Source organism: Puma concolor, chromosome A1 (assembly GCF_028749965.1).
Source record: "Puma concolor isolate L17-30 chromosome A1, mPumCon1.1.hap2, whole genome shotgun sequence".
In the NCBI taxonomy this organism is placed as follows: Eukaryota; Metazoa; Chordata; class Mammalia; order Carnivora; family Felidae; genus Puma; species Puma concolor.
This window is the reverse complement of record NC_141667.1, coordinates 81,366,743-81,388,968: the sequence shown is the minus strand read 5'-3', so window position 1 is coordinate 81,388,968 and position 22,226 is coordinate 81,366,743. Positions and strand designations below refer to the sequence as shown.

Sequence of the window (22,226 nt, the reverse complement as noted above, 5' to 3'; positions counted from 1 at the left end):
TAAATTGTATGAGCATTTTGACCTGAATGTAAAGATAAATGATTACCCTCTAATGTGGGAGAGTATCATGTACAATGTACAATCATGTACATTGTTTACGCTTATTAAAGATTAAATCATATGTTTTTTTTCAAATTGTACAGCTAATGTGGGTTTTGTTAGAAATATTACAAACCTAAGTTCTGCCATAAGTCTCTCATTACATGTTTCTCTGCATGGAGATGTTCATTCACATGAACACACATCTTTGCCTATTATAATGCGATTGACAGAGATTTCTCTGTGGAGCTCTAATAAGTGATAAACACCTTTAGAAATATTTGCCAACTTAATGTCTACATGACTTTAAGAAACTAAGCCGAAACACTATTCCTCATTGTATGGATTTTTTTTTTTTGTCTAGAGTAATAAAAATTTCATAAGCATTCTCTCGCAGAAAACTTTTATCTTCATCCTACATTTGACTTTACACACATATAAAATAAAATATGTGAAATTTACTTTGTAATAAAAGTGTTATTCCCATTTTATAATCAGGGTTCTTAGCTACAGGCACTTGGACTCACTCTAGCTACTTTAAACAGAGTCTTAGGAACCTCATGGGATCCCTGAGGGAGCTGAAGGAATAGACTTGGAAGAATTAAACTGCTAAGGGAAACTGCAGGGATATTCTTTTTTTTTTTTTTTTTTTTTTTTTGGTTATTAGTGAATTGATTAATTTAAATTATTGTAATCTCAGAGCTACTAATTAAATTTCCTGCATGGATGTTCTACAGACCAAATGCCCCAGGTTTTTTAACAGATAAATTATTACGGGCAGAAAGGGGTGAAGGAGAAACCTATAGATTAAAAGAGACTTAAAAGAAACAGCAAATTTTCAGAAGGGGGCCAAGATTAAACTATGGTATGCAGGGATGCATGCTGTTGAAAGATAAATTGAGACATATTAAGATTTTTCAGAGTTTATTTGATCAAAAATCCATTCCAATTGGGCAGTGCCAAAGTGGAAGTGGTTAGGAGCAATCCTTCTATAGGTGGTGGCGTCAGACAGAGAAAAGCTGGAAGCAAAGTAAGGAAATTATTGAATGGCTGTAGCTTAAAGCCTAGCTGGTTGTTTGTGATTGGTTGTCCTTAGGTTTCGATTTCATAACTGTGAGGCATTTACAGGCTTAGGCATTTTGGTTTGCTTACTTTCATAGGCGATGACATTAGAATCATTTTGATTTGATGGTCTCCTTGTTTAATTAATTTAACAATACTTAGGTGATAAAACTACAATGTAACATAAAGAAGTAGTTGTTATAAATGTCAGGATCATGGTTAAATTTGGGGGAAAGAGGGACTTGTTATGGTGATGAGTTACATAGAGGGGCTATTGAGTGGCTTGCAAAATTCTATTTTATGATCTGGGCAGTAGTGATAAGTGATTTACCTTAAAATGTTATTCATTTTTTTTCCTCTTTTTTCATATCTGTGTATGATTTTAAAGCAAAAAAGTTGAAAATATAATTCAAAATAAATAACATGTCAGCAGTATCAACTCATTATTGGAGAAAGATACTTTTTAGAACATGCTATGTATGCATATACTGTGTTTTTATTGGAAAAGTCATATTGAATAACTTTTAAATTTGAATCATACCTAAAAACTATTTTTTCTAGTTAAAAAAAATAAGTAATCTCTACACCAAACATTAAACTTATGACCTTGAGATCAAGAGTGACATGCTCCTCCAACTGAGCCAGCCAGGAACCCAGACCTAAAACTTATTTTAACATTAATTTACAACACCAATGTACTCAGACTACTATAAAGTAAAACTTTATTCAGGTAAAAAACAGATACATATAGTCTAGTCAAGTTTGAAACCTTAAATAACAAGGTACTGAAAGTTCGAATATATAATTAGTAAGAATGACTGTAAAGATTATTAATTTTCAAGAGCAGTATAGTGGCCTGAACTCAGATGTTGGTTTCTTTGTACCTTTTAGGTTTGGCTAGATATCTCACATAATAATTGACTTAGATTTAAAATTAGACATTATAGGAGCACCTGGGTGGCTTAGTTGGTTAAGCATCAGACTCTATTTCAGCTCAGGTCATGATCTCAAGGTTTGTGAGTTTAAGCCCCACATGTGGCTCCACGCTGACAGTGCGGAATCCTTGGGACTCTCTCTCTCTCTCTCTCTCTCTCTCTCTCTCTCTCTCTCTCTCTTCTCTCTGCCCCTACCCCATCTCAAGATAAATAAAAACTTAAAAAAAAATAAAATTAGACCTTATAGTGAAACCATTTTTTCAGTCTGTCCTACCACTCTTTCCTTCCTTTTCTGGTAACCACAGTAACCACCTGCTTTCCTTTAGGGTACTGGCCCTCCTCTATTCCCATTCTGGTGAGTTTGTGATGGCAGTACACTGCTTCTTGTTCAAGGATATGCCCAGCAGATAGTGGCCAAGATGGGCCAGTCAGAGGCCTTCTCTGGAACTTTATATTTTGACTATCAAAAGGCAGAGATCTCCCTTTGCTTGTGGTCATTTGCTGGGTTGGTATGTGCCTAGAGAAAGTTTGCTAACACTCTCAGAGAAGTAGTTCAGAGGCCCAAAGAAAGAGGGAAGCTGGAGGGTCTGCTGTTATTTGAGGTCCCATTACATCTGAATTCAGGTCCACTCTTAAATTTCCCAGTTATATGAACTAATAAATTCCTGGTTGCATTTATTATACTAGTGTCAAGTGAGCTTCTGTCATTTGTGAATTAATGAGTTTCAACTACTTTGGGAAGCAATTTGGTTTTAAATTCCTTAATATTAATTGAAAATTGTCACAGATGCCACCTTTATACATCAAAATAGGACAGAGAAAAATTATATTAATCAAACATCTGAGTTCTAATCTACCAGCTAACCTGAATTTTTTGTCAGTCTTTTGGATGCAAATGAACATTTAATAAAGATCCTTGTCAAAATTAATCAATGAACCTGGTGATTGTTAACTAAGCTATCCTAATCCTTCTCTTTAGAACTTCTTATACATTCACTACATATATAATATATATGTATACATTATATATATATATATATAATAATTATAGATAGATAGATAGATAGATAGATAGATAGATAGATAGATGATAGAAGATGCAAGACTTGCTAATGACATAAAGGGGGGTTTTATCTTAAAGTTAATGATTTATTTTCAACTTTTAGATTTAGAAATTAAGCATCTTTAATTTCCAAAACAAAAAATAAAATAGTTACTGCATGTGAGGAGCTCCATCCACATGTACTTGATTTTGATGAAGAGATTCTGGACGGTGAGCTGATATTGTGAAGTGATGAGAATTTGATGGATTCTAGGAAGGGATGAGTGTGTTTTGCATGTGGGAGGGATGAGACTCAGTGAGGGTCTGAGGACAAACTTTGGGAAGCAGTTTATAAAAAAGGCTCTCAAATGATCTCTGTCTCCTGGTATTTAGGCCCTTGTGTAAACGCTTCTTTTTGAGTATGGGCTGGACCCAGTGGCTCTCTTGTAAGGAACAAAATATAACAAAAATGATGGAAATCACTTCCTAGGTTACTTTACAAAACTATGACTTCTGTCTTGCTTCCTCTGTCTTCAAATTTTTTTTCAAGTTTCCGTGATGGTAATTGTTTTTTATATATCAGTCTGATGCTAATATTTAGTGAAAGATGAAGTTTATCACTTGCTTTGGGCTATATTCTCAAGCAATCTAACCTGAAGGAGACTGGCATCACCTTTTCAAGTGTGCTTTGGGCCACAAGCCTGAACGGGCCTTGGGTTCTCTCTTATGGCCCACCCTCACCAGAAACATACATGAAGGGATACCCTGGAAATGTGATTCAGCCTAGCCAAGCTGACACATTAAGAGCCACCCAAATTACTCAGGGTACAATTCATTTATAAATGACAGGGTAAATGAATGATTCTTTGCATTAATTCACCAGCTGTCAAGATAATGAATTGTTTCCTTATTATCCCCTGAAATTAATTGATTTTTAATTATTTTTTTTTATTTTAGAACAGTTTTAGAGTTACAGAAAATCTGTGAACTTACTACAGAGAGTTTTCACATAATTACATATATCTCGTTTTCCTTACTATTAACATTTTACACAGTGTGGTACATTTGTTATAAGTGAGTCTTTATTGATATGTTATTAAATAAGGTACATACTTTATTCATATTTACTTTTTTATTTTTCTACTTGGGATGTCATTCAGGATGTACCTTGTATTTAGTTATATTGTCTCCTTAGGCACTTCTTGGTTTGATGGTTTCTAAGACTTTCCTTGTTTTTAATGTCATTGACTGTTTTGAAAAGTCCTAGGCAAGTATTCTGTGAAATGTTCATTGGTTGGGATTTGTAGTATGATTTTCTTATGATTAGACTGAGATTATGTGTTTTGTGGAGGAAGATAATAAAGGTAAAGTGCCATTTTTATCAAATCCTGTTCAGGTATATGTTATCAATGTAATATACTGACGCATGTCTTCTGTCAATATGGACCTTGATCACCTGGCTGAAGCAGTGTTTGTCAGGTTTTTCCACTGTAAAGCTACTCTTTCCTTCTCTTTCCATACTATATTCCTGGGTGGGAAATCACTTTGTGCAGTCCACACTTAAGGAGGGGTAAGTTATGGGACACCTGGGTGGCTCAGTTGATTAAGCGTCTGACTCTTGATTTCAGCTGGGGTCATGATCTCACAGTTTGTGAGTTTGAGCCCCACATTGAGCTCCATGCTGGCGGTGTGGAGCCTGTTTGGGATTCTCTCTCTCCCTCTCTCTCTGCCCCTTCTCTGCTCTCTCTCTCTTTCAAAAATAAATAAATAAACTTAAAAAAATTTTTTTTTAAAAAGAGGGGCAAGTTATGCTCTACCTCTTGAGGGTGGAGTATCTATATAATTTATTTGGAATTCTGCATTGGCAATTGTCTATTCTTCCCCATTTATTTATTAATCATTTGCTTAGATGAGTATAAAATAATGAATATTTATTTTATGCTTTGGTTATAATGCAATACTACTTTATTTTGTTGCTCAAATTGTTCTAACTTTGGTTACTGAGAGCTCTTCAAGTTGACTCCTGTGTCTCTTTGACATAGCTACATTGTGTGTGTGTATGTGTGCACTTCTTTACTTTCTGGCACTACCAGATGCTCCTGGCTCATTTTGTATAGTTCTTGCCCCAATCCTAGAAGCAGCCATTACTCCCAAGATACCTGGTTCCTTTTATTGGAGAATGGTATTGGAAAGCAAGATTTGGGGCTAGGTCTACCATTGTGAATGGGATATCATTGCTTTTAAGCCCTCTCACCTGACAAAGCAAGGATAGATATGTGTGTATACTAAACTGTGTAGGTACACATATTATAAAATATTTCTTTGTGTAGCCATCTATACCTATATTAAACCAAACACTAGTTCATGCTGTTGTCTCAGAATCTACTGCATTACCAAATGGATATTCTAGACTTCTCCCTTCACTTATCTACATCCTACCATTCTAAAAATGGGAAACCTGGCTCCACTCATTTCCAAAGCTACTTAGGTTAACACCTTTTCCCCCTCCCCCTTTAGTGAGGTTGTTTCACACATTTGTAATATAATTAAGTTCTTTCATCACAATATGCATTGTATTCTGAGACCATGTGACACCTTAAATGATTTTTCAAAAAAAATTGTGTATATGAAGTTTCACTTTGTATGCTAAATAGTTCAATTAGATTTAACAAACGCTTAACATCTTGTATTTGCCATTACAATTTCATACAGAGTAGTTTCACCTAATTAATCCTCCTCACCCACTTGAGCTTCTGGCAACCACTGATATGGTTATCATCTTTATAGTTTTGTCTTTTCCATGTTGTCACATAAATAAAATCATGAAGTATGCAGCCTTTTCAGACTGGCTTCTTTCAAATAGCAATACACATGTAAGATTCATTCATAACTTTTCAATGGCGTTTTAGATCTTTTTTTTTTTTTTTTTAATTTTTTTTTTTCAACGTTTATTTATTTTTGGGACAGAGAGAGACAGAGCATGAACGGGGGAGGGGCAGAGAGAGAGGGAGACACAGAATCGGAAACAGGCTCCAGGCTCTGAGCCATCAGCCCAGAGCCTGACGTGGGGCTCGAACTCCCGGACCGCGAGATCGTGACCTGGCTGAAGTCGGACGCTTAACCGACTGCGCCACCCAGGCGCCCCTTAGATCTTTTTTTTAATCGTTCAATAACCATCATTGTATGTATGGACCAGAGTTTTTTCTTACACTCATTTATTGAAAAACATCTTGGTTGCCTACAGGTTTTAGTAATTATGAATTAAACTGATAATAAACATTTGTGTGCACTTTTTTGTGTAGATGCGTTTTCAAATCAGTTATGTAAAAAATACACAGTAATGTAATTGCTGGATTGTGTAGTAGTACTGTATTCAGCTTTAAGATTTATTATTTAGCTATAATTGACATAGAGCATTATATTTGTTTCAGGTCTACAACATAATGATATCTGTATATATTGTGAAATGATCACCACAGTAAGCCTAGTTAACATCCATCATCATATATAGTTACAAATTTTTTTTCTTGTGATGAAACTTTTAGGAACTACTCTTTTAGCAAGATTCAAATATGTAATATTATTACCTATAGTCACCATGTTTTATATTATATTCCCATAACTTATTTCTTTTGTAGCTGAACATTTGCATTTTAACCCCCTTTACTCATTTTACCCAACCCCCTCCGCCTTTGGTGACCACTGATCTGTTCTCTGTATCTATGCACTCATTTTTTGAGGGGGGGTGGTGGGAATTGTACATATTAGTGAAATCATATGGTATTTGTCTTTCTTTGTTTGACTTATTTCACTTAGCATAATGCCCGAAAGGTCCATCCATATTGTCACAAATGGCAAGCTTTCCTTCTTTCTTACGGCTGAATAATAGTCCAGTGTGTGTGTGTGTGTGTGTGTGTGTGTGTGTGTGTGTGTGTGTGTGTGCGTGTTTCCTATTTTCTCTTTCCATCAATGGATACTAGGCTGTTGCTTCCCTATTTTGGCCCTGGTAAACAATGAACATGGGGGTGCATACATCTTTTCAAGTTAATGTTTTCATTTTCTTTGGAAAACTTGCTTGATCATACGGTGGTTCCATTTTTCATTTTTTGAGGAAGTTCCATACTGTTTCTCCTAGTGGCTGCACCAATCTACATTTCTCACCACCAGTGCATGAAGGTTCTCTTTTCTTCATATTCTCAAACAACATTTGTTATTTCTTGTCTTTTTGATTCTTGCCATTCTAACAGGTGTGAGGTGATATCGCATTGTGGTTTTGGTTTGCATTTCCCTGATATTTAGTGATGTTTAACACCTTTTCATGTACATGTTTGGTTATCTATATGTCTTCTTTGGAAAAGATCCTCTGCCCATGTTTCAATCAGATTGTTTTCTTTGGTATAGAGTTCCTATGTTCAGCTTTGTCAGAAATTGCCAAACTATCTTCCAAAGAGACTGTACCATTTTGCAATCCCACCAGTAACAGATGAAAATTCATGTTGCTCTTCATCCTTGACAACATTTGGTGTGGTCACATTTTTGGATTTTAGTTTCTAATAGGGTATACTGGTGTATTATTGTTATTTTAGTTTGCAATTCTTTAGTGACAAATGTTGTTGATCATCTTTCCATATTCCTATTAGCTATCTGTATATATTCTCTGGTGAGATCTTTTGCTTATTTTTTAAATGGTTTGTTTATTTTCTTATTGTTGAGTTTTAAGTCTTTTGCTCAGCTTAAAAATCTTTTTTTTTACATTTATTTATTTTTCAGAGACAGAGAGAGAGACAGAGCACAAGTTGGGGAGGGGCAGAGAGAGAAGGAGACACAGAATACAAAGCAGGCTCCAGGCTCGGAGCTGTCAGCACAGAGCCGGACGCGGGGCTCGAACCCACAAACTGCGAGATCATGACCTGAGCCGAAGTCGAATGCTCAACCGACTGAACCACCCTGGCACCCCCTTTTTTTTAATTTTTTTTTTTTTACATTTAGACTTTTGCTCAGTTTTAAAGATTTGTTAACAAGAAACCTGAACACAGGAAGGGTAAAAAGAGAAGTAAATGGAGAAGTTGAGGATCTAACAAATATTTCTTTGGTTGGTTTGTTTGCTTGTATGTGTCTTAAGAATCAAACATATGAGGGTTGCCTAGGTGGCTCAGTCGATTGAGCACCTGACTCTTGATTTTGGCTCAGGTCATGATGTCATTGATGGTGAGATGGAACCCCACCCCATGTTGGTCTCCATGCTGGGTGTAAAGTCTGCTAAAGATTCTCTTGAAAGAAAGAAAGAAAGAAAGAAAGAAAGAAAGAAAGAAAGAAAGAAAGAAAGAAAGAGAAAGAAAGAGAGAAAGGAAGGAAGAAACGAAAGAAAGAAAAGAAAGAAAATAGAATCAAACATAGGAGAAAGTACCCTGAAGCAGAAGTAGATGTTAGAAAACAAGAAGTCGGGGCAGCTCTAGATCCTGCTTCCAAATCATAGTTTATTTATGGCCCTTTCATGGTGCCTCAGAAGTGAGTTAGGGAGTTTGGGAGTCAGTATTGGAAGAGCACCCCCTCTTTCTGAGAAGAGAAATGAATGATAAAGCAGAGTAGTCAAATAGAGAACCTGGCATTAAAGGTGTGACCAAACCAACATGAGCTCGCTTTTTGGTGAGTCTATAGATACACCAGGTGGCTCTAACACAAGGTCAACTATATTTGCAGCAAATGAGGAGATCACTGGGGATAGCTTCCAACCCTTGAGTCCTCCAGAGAACGTGAATGGATACCTTTTGTTTAGGGTTAGGATGAAAGTTACAGAGGGAAGCCTTGTCATTGTAGGTAGAGGAGGGCATAAGGTCTTACATGCGCCTTTAAGAAACAGACCTAGATGTACATTGTATGTTATGTAAAGGATGTTGAGGCTCCCTCCCTGGGGAGAGATTTTAGTATCACAATGAGGTATAGGTAATTGCAGACCATTTCAGTGGTGACTCCATGGTCCATCTGCGGAGGCATGAAATGGAGGTTTTATTTCAAATGATCAGGGTGGCCTGGACCAGAGGCAGGTCGTGTCAAGGCACTCACTTTCACCTAAGGGGTGGTTTCACCTTTCACTTGTCTGAGTTAAGAGGCAAACTGGAAAGAAGAGATTAAGAAAAAAAGAAATAAGACAAAGGTTAGTAAGTACAAGCAGGTGGGCAGTAAAGGTCAGGTCTTGGGGTCTGGCTGATGACAAAGGTGGAGGAGAAGGAAATGCTTTTTGGAGGACATAGATAACCACTATGATGTGAGGTTGCTGATGACAAGAAATTAAATCAGAACTTGGGCTAAAACATCTGGGCTTGATCCCTGCCGCTTCTACCAGTATCAGTGTCAGCAACCACTTCAACCTCCCAACCTCTAGGACAGCAGAGCTTCTGAAAACATTTCCAAGTCATAGGAATTTCTTGCCTTCATCAAGCCAGTCAGGTAAAATTTTAGGGAACATTATGATCTGGACTTGTTCTACCAGTTTACTTCTTTTATTTATTTACTTTTATTCTGAACAAAAACAAAGGTCATTTTCTCTCTCTCTTAAAAACCTAAAAAGGGATTGAAAACCTTTTTGGATCTCTGACCTATACTAACTGTTATGTTTAGCCAAAAATCATTAGGGCTTAGATAATTTTTTAAATGTTGCTTTTAAGTAATGGTAGAGATAAAAAGTACTGATATAAAGTATTTTTTTTTAGAAAATAGTCCTATGTTAGATAAGTATAATATTCATAGATAAAGAATATATTCTATCCAAGTTTTATTTTTTAGGGTGTTCTCTTCATACAAAGCATATTTGAATTATAGGTAACAGGTCCTGTACTGTATGATATATGCAGTAAGGAATACAGTCAAAATTTTATTTTGGGGGGATAAACAATTCAGAATATATATACTCATAACATGTCTTATATTTTGATTTATTTTGTCCCTTAAACCTAAAATTTGAGAGGCTATTTTCCTTATTCCACATAGCATATATCATGTTATCTATTACCTATAATTCAAATGTGCATTTTATGAAGAAAAAATGTCCACGGGAATAGTATTTATATAGTATTTTTATTGTCCTGGACAATGATAGCAGTTAACAAAGGTGTTTTATTCCTGAATCTTGGTCTTATCTCTTAGCTTAGTTTTATGACTTTTAACCTTTTATGCTATTAATTTTTCATCTCAAAAATGAAGTTACTATCTACCTGTCTCCCATATACAATAATCTTGGATATAAAATAGTATTATGTAAGTAAAAATCCCTATGGAAGGCTTTATATCTCTTTGAGAGATAAAAATGACATTTTAAAATATGTTTATTTATTTTGAGAGAGAGAGAGAGTGTGTGTGTGTAAGTAGGGGAGGGGCAGAGAGAAAGGACAGAGAGAATCCCAAGCAGGCTCCATGCTGTCAGCACAGAGCCGGAAGCAGGGCTTGATCCCATGAATCATGAGATCATGACCTGAGCCAAAATCAAGAGTCAGACGCTTAACTGACTGAGCCACCCAGATGCCCCCAAAACATTTTGGGTTTTTTTTTGACAGAGAGAGAGAGAGAGAGAGAGAGCGAGCATGCACAAGTGGGGGAGAGACCAAGAGGGAGGGAGACAGAATCCCAAGCAGACTTCATGCTGCCAGAACAGAACCTGATGTGGGACTGGAACTCACAAACTGTGAGATCATGACCTGAGCCAAAATCAAGAGTCAGACGCTTAACCGATTTAGCCACCCAGGCATCCCCCCAAAATGACATTTTTAATGACAGTCTATATAAGGCCATGATTTGAGTCACAGACTTTCAGGTCCATGGAAGAGTAAGATGTCAGTTTAACATAAATTCTCCCAGATATTTTACAGCAGGGGATCCTAAGGTTGATTTCTACCTAGTTAGAGAATGCTTTTGAAATTAATTTGTTGGGAATTAACATAAAATTTTATTTTTTATAAGTAATTTTTATTGGGTAGTATAAAATTAATTACTTTTCAGGTCTCAAAAATATTTTAGATAGAAATTATGAAGTATACCATGTTGACATAAAAAAATCCAAAAGGGCATTTCTAGTTTCCATTGTGTCAAGTGGGTGACCTTTTGAATCTGAAATAAAACAAATTGACAATGACAGCTTCAGATTTTCACTGATCTCTCTTGAAAAACATTATTGCCGATTGTATCTTAGCAGAAGTGCTTCTTAAAAATATTATGAATTATTCATGAAAAATCACTTCATCTCATAGTGCACCTGCTGAGAAGGTTTTGCATTGCCTATTAAGTATATGCAAAAGCTGTGCAATTAAACCTTCAATATCAGATTTATTTTGCTTTGCTAATACCCTGTAATGCATCATAGGAAGGGCAATGACAAACATGTATTTGAATTCATAGATCATTAAAAAAATAATTAGTGCTTGAAAAGGTCACAGAAAAGACCAAAGGAAGACTTGCTGTGGCATTTAAACAGAGATTTAAATGGTGAGGGATATACTTTTTTCTTTTGATACATACTCTTGTCCATTGCATTTGTATTCTTAATATTATTTAGAACAGTTCATACCTCTGCACCCAAGTTGTACAGCACTTGCACTGATGATAGCCTAGAGAAGAAATCACAGCAGACAGGGCCCCACATTGTCTATTCATGAAATGTCTGGCACTAGTGGGTATCTCATTAGTTGATCAAAAAGGCAGAAGAAAGATCTCATGAGAAGAAGTTTAAAAACTCAATGATTTTATACAGAAGGCGTGAGCATCCTCAAAAGACCTTTTAGTTTAAAGATCAAAGTAGATAAAATGAAGGTGAGGTTTTTACTACAAAACATATTCCTACAAAAAATTCTCATCCATAAATATATTTTATTTTGCGGTATGTAATACATAGACTCAAAAATTAGCATATTTCTTTTGGCAATTAGACTTGTGTAACAAAAATCATTTCTCTGGTGCCAGTCTCTGTAAGTATATTTTAAGATATGGGCTTCTGTTTTATTTGCCTTATAGATATTCCTTCACTTTTGCATTCTTTCATTTATTTGGTTTTAATAATTTCTTTTATTCAACAAGTTTATTGTGTACAAATTATCTTTTAATTATTGTACTAGGTTCTAGTGGATCTAGGGATGAAAGTGGGTCCCTACCTTTAAGAAGTTCAAGGTTACTGGAAGAGATAGACTTATAAATTTACAGTTATATTGCAGTTTGGTAAATGCTATGATTGATATGTGTCCGGAATGTTTTGGGAACTTAAAGTGAGGCACCTACACCTCCAGGTGCTGGAGCAATGCCAGTGAAGACTACCCAGAGAAAGTTGAACTTGAGGATATCTTGAAAGGTGAGAATGAGTTAGCTACATGGTAAGGAGGAAGAGGATAGTCTAAGGAGAAATACAACATGCATAGAGGCAAGACACAGCATTTCACCTTCAGGAAACTGCTTGTAGGGTGAAAGTGGGGTTATGGTGGGAGATATGATTGGGGTCTGGATCATGTAGTATCTGGTACTCTTGGACTTTGTCTTGTGTCAGCAGTAGGCCATTGGAGGACTTTATGTATGTATGTATGTATGTATGTATGTATGTATGTATGTATGTATATTTATTCTGAGAGAGAAAGTGTGTGAAAGGGGGAAGGGCAGAGAGATGGAGACTGAGTGAGGATCCAAAGCAGGATCTGTGCTGATAGCAAAGAGCCTTATGCAGGGCTCAAATCCATGACTGTGAGATCACGAGCTGAGCTGAGGTAAGACACTTAACCGACTGAGCCACCCAGGCACCCTGTCCATTGGAGGACTTTAAACTGGCAGACAGTGATCAGAATTGCCATCTTAAAAGTTCATTCTAGAGCAAATAGGAGGTTAGATTGGAGGAGGAACTGAAAGTAGGAAAATAATTATAGTAATCAATTACTGACTGCTTCAATTAGATCAACAGCAGGAAGGATAATAAGGAAGGAACATATTTGAAACGTATTTCAAAGTGTAACTAACAGGACTTGGTGACAAATTGTAGGACAATTGTAGGACTGAGGATCTTAGAATGACTTACAAATATTTGGCAATGGAGGCAATAATTTCCTTCAACATGGGATCTACAGAAAGAGGAACAGACAATAGCTGAGACTGCCAAATTCTGCTCAACAGTTGTACCATAAAACAACAGCTAATTTTATCAGCAAATTACAAAAGTGGAAAGAAAATTGTATTTTGAGGAGCCTGGATTATATTTCTAGTTCTTGAAAAAGCTTAATGCATAAACTTGTAAGCCACTTAAATGTTATGAGCCTCAATTTACCTTCAGATGCAAAAATAGGGAGGTTGGGTTACATGGTCTCTAGAAATGTTTCAACACCAGGATTTTAATGATGGAAAATTTCCATATCAACAGTCTCAAGCAAATACATCTTTGCTCCTAAATAACCATCCAGAAAACAATGGCCCATGATAAATTTTGGGAACCAAGAAGACAGGGCTGGGGAGTATTTGGGTCTCTGTCTGGTAATCTTTTCTTTTACTCTTTTTAAGGAAAATTTTAATTTACTAATGTATTATAGAAAAGGATGATGTTTTCATCTTTATCCTTTGAGAATACAATGTTATAATAGTGTTTAGTTTTACCAAATTTTAATTAAACAACACATTTGGAAATTTAGAAATAAAAACTAGATGTATTTCTTACTGTAACATTAAAAGAAAAATTAAAATATTTTTAGCTATACACCTATATTAAACTTTTAGAGAAAACAGCTCAAGCTATTAGCATAAGAAATATAAATCCATTCAAGTGTGAGTATATTTTATTATTCTTTAATTATCACTCCTCATTCATTAGGACTTAGATATTCCTTTTTCTGGACGAACTTTTCTGACCATCCCGTCCCTTCCTCCCTTTTCTGACATCCAGGTCCACTGCCTCAATGTGCCCTATATTCTGTCCTAACATGTTACCCAGTTGCTTTAACCTTTCTTTACCATTGCCCTTATGAGACTATGAGCTCCCTTGAAGGCAGCAACTTTGTCTCCTTTTGTCTCTGTTTACCCCAAACCAAATATTCTATCTGACACCTAGTGAATGCTCACGAAATATGGGCTGAGTGAGTGAATGAATAAGTGAATGAATGGATCTTCTTAGGAAGATGAGGTGCATATGTTCTCATTTCACCTCCTTTGTCAACGAAAGATGCTTCAACAGTCCTGGGAAGGCTACTTGGATGGTATGACACAGAAGTACCATCTTTATATTGACCACATTTGGTTCTTCCTGGTCCTCAGTTCCGGGTAACTAGAAATTTAATTGTTTCAGTAACTTTCTCAATTAAGAAAGAGAATCAAATCAATGTGATTAAAGTACAACTCTATGAACCAGGTAATATTACAGATCTGCTGCATAATTTTACTCATCATCACAGAAGTAAAACTTCTGAGGTTGAGTAATAAATGGATTTTATAAAATATGTACACATTATCAAATTTATTTTTTGTTTTATTTTTTTTAATGTATTTATTTATTCTGAGAGAGCATGAGCATATCAGGGGAGGGGCAGAGAGAGGGAGAGAGAGAGAATTTAAGCAGACTCTGTACTGTCAGTGCAAAGCCTGATACAGGGATTGAACCCATGAATGATGAGATCATGACCCCAGCTGAAATCAAGAGTCAGACACTTAACTGAGGTAGTCATCCAGGCACCTCTCATATTATTTTATATTGATACTATCTTCTAGTTCGTTGTAGCCAGTCTTCAATGTTGTAATTAATATCTGGATTTGAGTACACAAGGCACATAAAGTAAAACAATTGAGTTATTAACTAGATTTAATAATGGCCTATATCTTGCCTTCTTTTTATTGTATTGCCACTCTGCTGATTCAGGTCCTTATTAACTCTCATCTCAATCATTAAAATAGCTTCACCACTGAACACACTGCTTTCTGTCTTGTCCATACAAAATCTGTTCTTCCTACTGACTGCTAGAGTGATCTTTGCATAGACAAACCCAGCAAGTAGTAGCTCTGCTCAAACATATTTCTCTTCCAGGTACTTAAAAATAAAAAACCCACAATCCTTACCTTGGTATACAAAGAAAACCAGGTCTGGACTAGGGTTCAAAGCAACTTATCTTTAGAGCCTCTTCTGTTATGTATCGTAAAATCAGTTAAGTTAACATCTCTGAATTACTTAAGCATAGACAACACCTCACTCATGGTTCTTTTTATTTTAGCCTGGCACTTCCATTCCTTCTACTCTGTCAACATTCAAAGCTCAGTTGAATCCTACATTACCTGAAAAATATTCTTTGATTGACTACCAGATTCCTTTATCAAGATTCTTTTATTCCTTCAGTAAAATGTATCTTCTCCTTGTTGGTATTTTCATAGTGCTTGAATATCCAGGATAAGCTAATTCTTCTGTTCCAATACAAAAAACTATACACATTTAAGTCCTCTAATAGGGCTTGAGCTCACTGAGAGGTGACCTCTGTCTTAATGACTTTTGGATGCATGATGGCATCAAGAGATGATAGGAAAACAAAAATCCTAGGGTGGAGGCAGGGCCTTTTGGGCTGCCTTTCATGATATGAGATTTCAAATTCATAAAATGAGGAAATAAAATTTTGTTTTTCCATGGACATAATTGAATCAGCCAATTCATACTACCCGAACTCATCAGAGAAGGTTTTATAAATTGCAAGTATAACATTAACTTGTTATGGAGATATATTCTGTAACTGGATCATCACCTTCCTTCTATGTGAAGGAACTGGAAAACAATATTAGTAATCAGAAGGATGCTCTAAAAAACAGGAGCAAAAGTTTTATGATGGTTTAGGGAGATGTTTCATTCATCCTAGGGGAGAACTTGAAAGAAGTAATTTACAGGTATAGAATATAGCTATTTAGTAGCTGAACAGCTTTTCTGCCAAAAGCAAGGTCTGGATATATGGATCATGATAGACACAAACTTTGTTTCCTTAGCTCATTTTTATTTCTAGATTCTGCAGCTTTTCTATTTTAACAAGACAATAATTATCTGACACATTATACTCATATTGGTAGCTGCTTAATTTCCTCTTTGCATTAATCAATTAACTTAAGTTGAAGTTGAGAGGCATATTTGTTATGGTGACTGAATCCTGGAGTCCGCCTGGCCTTCTCCCTAGAGGCCTTGGGTCACTGTGGTCTCATTGGTAAACATGTTTACAGGAAATCTTTAAAGTTTCCTACTTTTGGAGGTGACTGTATTTATCTATTTCCTATTGGGTCTTCTTTTGCATCTCAGAAGGTGATCCTTGATTCTTGGTTGTACCCTTTGTAAAGCTTTTAGACCATGTTTTTTGTTTATTTGTTTGTTTGTTTTTTGCATACCCCCATGGCCCATGACCCATGAGTTGTATCTTATACCCCATGGATGCTTAAGAATCTGATCAATAAAATACTTCTGGTATTTTATTTTGAAGGTGGTTTATATTTTGAAGCAATGAAATAATTACATATAGATAAAAATAAGTATATAAAACAGAAATACACTAGTATTTAAACTAACTTTATATGATTTTTCTTAAAAGTGAAGGAGTTCTAGGGTAGACTCAGGAATACTTTTCAACACATTGCCTTCTGCCATACATGTCAAAGTTATTTTACAATTTAGTAGAAAGCTCCAGACTATTGGAAAGGTTTTCTTAACCTTCCCTTACTAAATCTGAATGAATTTGTTTACTCTTATTTGTAACAACCTCATTGCATGTACTTATCATATTATCTTGAGCTTTTTCAGACTCTGTTAATGGATTTTTGAAGTGGAGGTAGAAGACAGCTTTTCTCTTTTGTGACTTCAAAAGGGTATAACTATTGCTGATTGCTAAAAACTACTTAACATGTAATAAATTGGACTTTGTTTTTACTTATAACTTTATCAGGAATATTAGTAGTAACTCATAAAATAAAATGAAGAAAACCCCTTGAGGCATTGAATAATGTATCTCTATTGTAAAACGCAGCCTAATGAAATAAAAACAAGCAAACAAACAAAAAAGCCTTACATTCCCATCTGCTAAAACATCGTGTAATGTTCATATGTAATGAAACAAAATCATCCTATTGTGCCTGACATATGTCAAAGCTGTATGTTGATTCATTTGGAATGAACAACATTTTTGAGGCTTAGGCTCTTGATAGAAAATGCCCTTCTTTCCCGCTTAACCACAGGATGCAGTTCTGAAGGCTTCAGAATTGTCATGACAGGGTATGGAACAACAGATGGTCCCTTAGGCAGACTAATCTTATGTTATTTAATACCAAAAGCAAAACTGTCAACTGTTTCAGGGAAAACATAGAGCTCAGAACTGAAGAATTAATGAGTAAACATGAAAGAAATTGATTTTGAAATATTTAGTTTGAAATATATTTTAATTTTTCAGTCTAAACACACATTGTTACTGATTTGAAATTCTAAACCACTGTTTGGATTTTAAAAATAAGTCCTTCGGAAATTGCTGGGAAGAAAACTCTCTCAGGCTTTTCACTAGCAATTTTTAAATGACCACCCCCCCCCCCCCCCGCCTCGCCAAAAAACAAAAAACAAAAAAGAATTATAACGTTAGTTTGAGTTATTGTTTGAGTGTTAGTGTGTTTGAGCATTGGGTCAAAAGAAGTAACCTTTACAGAAATTTAATAAATGCATTTGAAGCCTATGACATTTTCACAGAATTTGACATACAGTAGGTTCATCTTGGACCTCTCTAAGCAAGTTTAATTGCTTATTTAAGGATAGAATTTCATTATACTCATAATGTTATGGTGAGATTCCACTATGAAATACTTTTGCTCTTTACAAATAGGCATTCTGCTTTTCATTAAAATTTCTTTTTTAATATAAAAGTATTCATAAAATTTAAAATATGTCTGCCTTATGGAAAGTACAAATGGTATAAATATTTATAATGCAGGAAATAAACTTCTTCTAATCCTATCCTCAGACATTATTACCATTGCCAATTAGATGAATTGCCATTCACCTTTCTCTCCTACACATGCAATATATGTGTGTTTACATACACATAGTTTTTTAAACTAAAATATAGTGGTGTTGGAAATACTGTTTTGAAGTTTGGCATATCAAAAGTTTTAAATCAATCAAATGGAAAGATTTCAATCTATGACCAAAACAAACAAACAAAACTTATATTATTTTCTAAGGGTTTGTCATATGGAGGAAAATGGAAAAGAGAGCTATTTTGGTTGTCTTTCACATTACAATAAAATTTCTTGTAGAGATCAGTGAAACAAATGAGAAAAATATCATAAATATTTTTAAACCCATTTATTCAACTAATAAAATTAAATCATATTATATGTGAAGCACTGTGCCATTTTTCAGGTGTTCAGGAATAAAAGGCATGATCTGGGTCATAAGCAACTAATAATCTAGTAAGATGGAAAGAAGAGAAAAAAACAATTACAGAAGAGTGCTAAGTAGAGAGCCATGGAAACACAGAAGCAGGGCATCCAAACCAGTAGACATAAATAAGGAAGGGTTCCTAAAGTTTAAATATTTTCAGCTTTGAGTATTTGCAGGACCTCTAGAAAATTTAGTACATTAGTTAAGATTGCTTTCCCTTTTATAAGCTCTGTGTCCTTGGGTGAACACTCTTAGCCTCAGTTTTCTCATCTATAAAGCAGAGTTAATGATGGTACTTGCTTACAATTATTGTGAAGAATAGATGAATTCATATATTTAAAAATTTAGAACTGTGCCTATTCTAGGCTGCATATGCATGATGAGTACTTAATAGATACTATTCACTATTTGAAGCTCAGTTAGCCACTAGGCAGTAGCATATATGAGTCTGTTGCTTAAGAAGGAGATGGGGATTGGGGTGCCTGGGTGGCTCAGTCAGTTGTGCGTCCAACTTCTGCTCAGGTCATGATCTCGCAGTTCATGAGTTCAAGCCCTGTATTGGGCTCTGTGCTGAGCTGCTGAGCTCCAGCTCAGAGCCTGGAGCCTGCTTCCAATTCTGTGTCTCCTTCCCTCTCTGCCCGACCTCTGCTATGCTCTCTCTCTCAGAAATAAACATTAAAAAAAATTAAAAAAAGAGGGAGATGGGGATCTAAAATGGTTTGGGGATCATTGGCATTTATGTGCCAGATGAAACCAAGGATGTGATTGCAATCAACAACTTGAAATACCTAGCATAAGAAGAGTGGAAAGAGCCAAAGGGAGCACAAACTTACAGAGATGTGAATGAAGGAGATGGACCTAGAAGGACTCTGTTGAAGAGTGGCCTGAAAAGAAGGATGAAAAATTGGAAAATAGTTGAGTTCAAAACATCAGGGAAGAAGAAAATTTCAAGCGGTGGTTGCTAATGTCAGGTATGACAGAAGTATCAAAGTGTGTACTGACAGAACATTTCACTTTAATTTGGGAACTAAGAGGCCATTAGTAAGCAGTGCCTTTGGAGATAGGTTGGAAGCAAGTGCTTAGCGGTTGAGAATGGAAATGATAGGGAAAACTACTAGTACAATGATCTGAGAATCTTGACTATAGAAAGTAAGAGGAAAAGAGTCAGCTATAAGTCAAGGAAAAGTTTTGTAAAATGGGATTTGATATGAGATAAAGGGTAGGAAAGTAAAAGATGGTGGAGAGAGTATGAAACTAGTGAAGCACAATCTGTGAGAAGGAGGTTGAAGATTTACTCAATCTTGAGTAAGGAAGATGGGTTGAAATATAGATAAAGGCAAGGAATTCCAAGCAAAGGGCACTCTTGCTGAAGGGATTATTATTGTTTTTTAAAATGGTGGTAGTAAGTGATAAGGACCTTCTGTTATGGCATTTAAATACATTTATGCATATCTTAATGTGAGGAAACTGACAGAGATATATGATCAAGGACAGTTACAAAATTTGTTATACCTGGTTGATGACTCAGATGACTTTGAAGATGCTGACATCTTGTGAAAAAAATCAATAGGGTAGTGTGATTTTGCTGCGCAGTACCCAGGAGCCTAGCTATAGGGAATGGAAAATAAAAACCTTTGAGTTTATTCAAGTTAAAGTGAAGTGGAAGGTAGAAATGGGAAATGATCTATCATGGTCTGCTGGCTCTTCAAGGAAAGAAATTTAAAAAGCAGGATGTAAAAAATACAGATATTAAAGGAATGGAGGATTTTGATAATGTGAAATGACACTTGTAATAAAAGGAAAGTAGTGAGAGAATGAAATAATGGGATATTTCGGCCAGAAAAAAATTTAGATTATTATTCCAGAAATGTGAAAGTTTTGGATGTGGTAATATGAGTAAAGGCTACTGGAATGGAATAAAGTCAAAGTTTGGTAAATTGGCATGAACTTTAATTTCTAGTAGGAAGAGTCCCATGAAAGTTGAAAGAAGATTTACTTGCAAGACTTTGTGTTATATATTAACTCTTGTGTATTTCAAGTTACATAGGGTACCTCCTTGAAAGGAAAGGAGGATAAATTCAGCAGCTGGCCTACCTTAAGAGACAGTACTTCTTTACTTGTGTGTTTTGTGTGGTGGGTGCCTAGTCCATGGGCTGCCAAGAGAAGAAACTTAATAAACATTTTTTGAATAAATGAACAAATGAACGAGTAAAAAAAGGCTAGAATTAAAACTAATATCAATTCATGATATTCTAAGAATTCTTCTTCTTAAAAGATTGAATTATATTGCTAATATTTCTTTTTGGTTTGTTATCATAGTAGGGCGTATGGTAAATTCAGAGGCCATTGGAATTGTAAACTATTTTTCATTTAAGCTCAAATTCTGTGAACTGTTAGACTTACTGAAACCAATAATCATTTTGTGTTAATGTGGTCTAAAAATGAAATTACCTGTAATCCTGTGTGTGTGTGTGTGTGTGTGTGTGCGTGTGTGTGTGTTTGAATTATATAGCACAGTCTCCTAAAATACACACATGTACCATGTAAGTGTCCCACCCCACTCCAAAGTAATAAACATGCTCATAATGTTTGACATCACTGCATTGAATCCAAACAGAAGGTTTCAGGAGTGCAGAGTAATTAAAACATTATTTACAAAAGTTTGCAAATGTTGCACCCAATTGCTTATTTTACTTGAGACAGAATTTACAAATGCAGAATACAAATGAGATAGAAGTCATTTTATGGATGTTTCAGAATGTTCCACATCTTATATGGCTATAAAATAGGAAAGTCTTTAAAATGTAATTCAATTGCAAATATATGATTAACTTTCATTTCCTCTCTGTCTTTCTCTCCTTTTCTTTCTTTTTTTAAAAAATTTATTCTTTCCAAGATATATTATTAAACATGCCAGAAGTCTGATAGATAAATCCCAGGCTTCAAATACTATCATGAGTAATTATGCTTTTTCTTCTATTGGAAGATAACCCAAATTAACGTTTTCCAGATATTTCTAAACATCTAGTGTTTTTGGCTTAAAATTCTGTTTGGTCACCTTTGTTCAGTGAGAAAGTCAGGTATTTTTGTGTGTTTGTTCGTTTTTTATTTTTGTTTTTGTTTTGCTTTGTTTTAGAGAAATCAGGGCTAACATATTCACTGAGGTTGGTGAGGAAAAAGTCACTGAATATAAATTCTACACACACACTCCTCTGAGTAAATGTTGAGCTAAGATAATTTCCAGTTACATATTAAATTTTTCTGTAAAAAATTAAAAAATCATTTAATGTGAATTTTTGCCCAGGAATCATTAAGAACCACAATAGTCACTTTGCATTATTTTAAATAAAAATTGAATCGACACTAAGTTTCTCAGAGCTTTTCAGCAAAATTGTTGATATTCTTTTATATCATCAGGACGATTTCCCATTTGTTCTAACACATATCAGCTCTATATAGTATTTGTAGAACATTTTGCTTAATGAAATATTGTATCCCAATACTTTAAAGTATTCTCCTTTTGTGGAGATTGATCAGCTGGGCTGGCCTAATGATTGTAGTATAATATGGGAATGCTAGGTGCACTTGCACTGTAGACATTGAAACCCTAATTTTAAAGTTTGAGATTCTCCCTGCTTCCAAAAGAGGTTGTAAATTGTAAAATTTGGAGGAATGAAAAATATCACTCAAATATACAGTGACCAGGATTTTTATTGCAACTAAAAACAAAAAATCTGTTTCAAACTTTTAGAAAATTTTC

The 22,226-nt window shown here is 35.2% G+C and overlaps 1 long non-coding RNA gene across 2 annotated transcripts in view; it reads left to right on the top strand.

Moving 5' to 3' along the window:
- LOC147584256 (uncharacterized) overlaps window positions 1-22,226 on the top strand; it is a 156,840-nt gene that overhangs the window by 101,970 nt on the left and 32,644 nt on the right. The gene's annotated exons all lie outside the window — the stretch shown is intronic.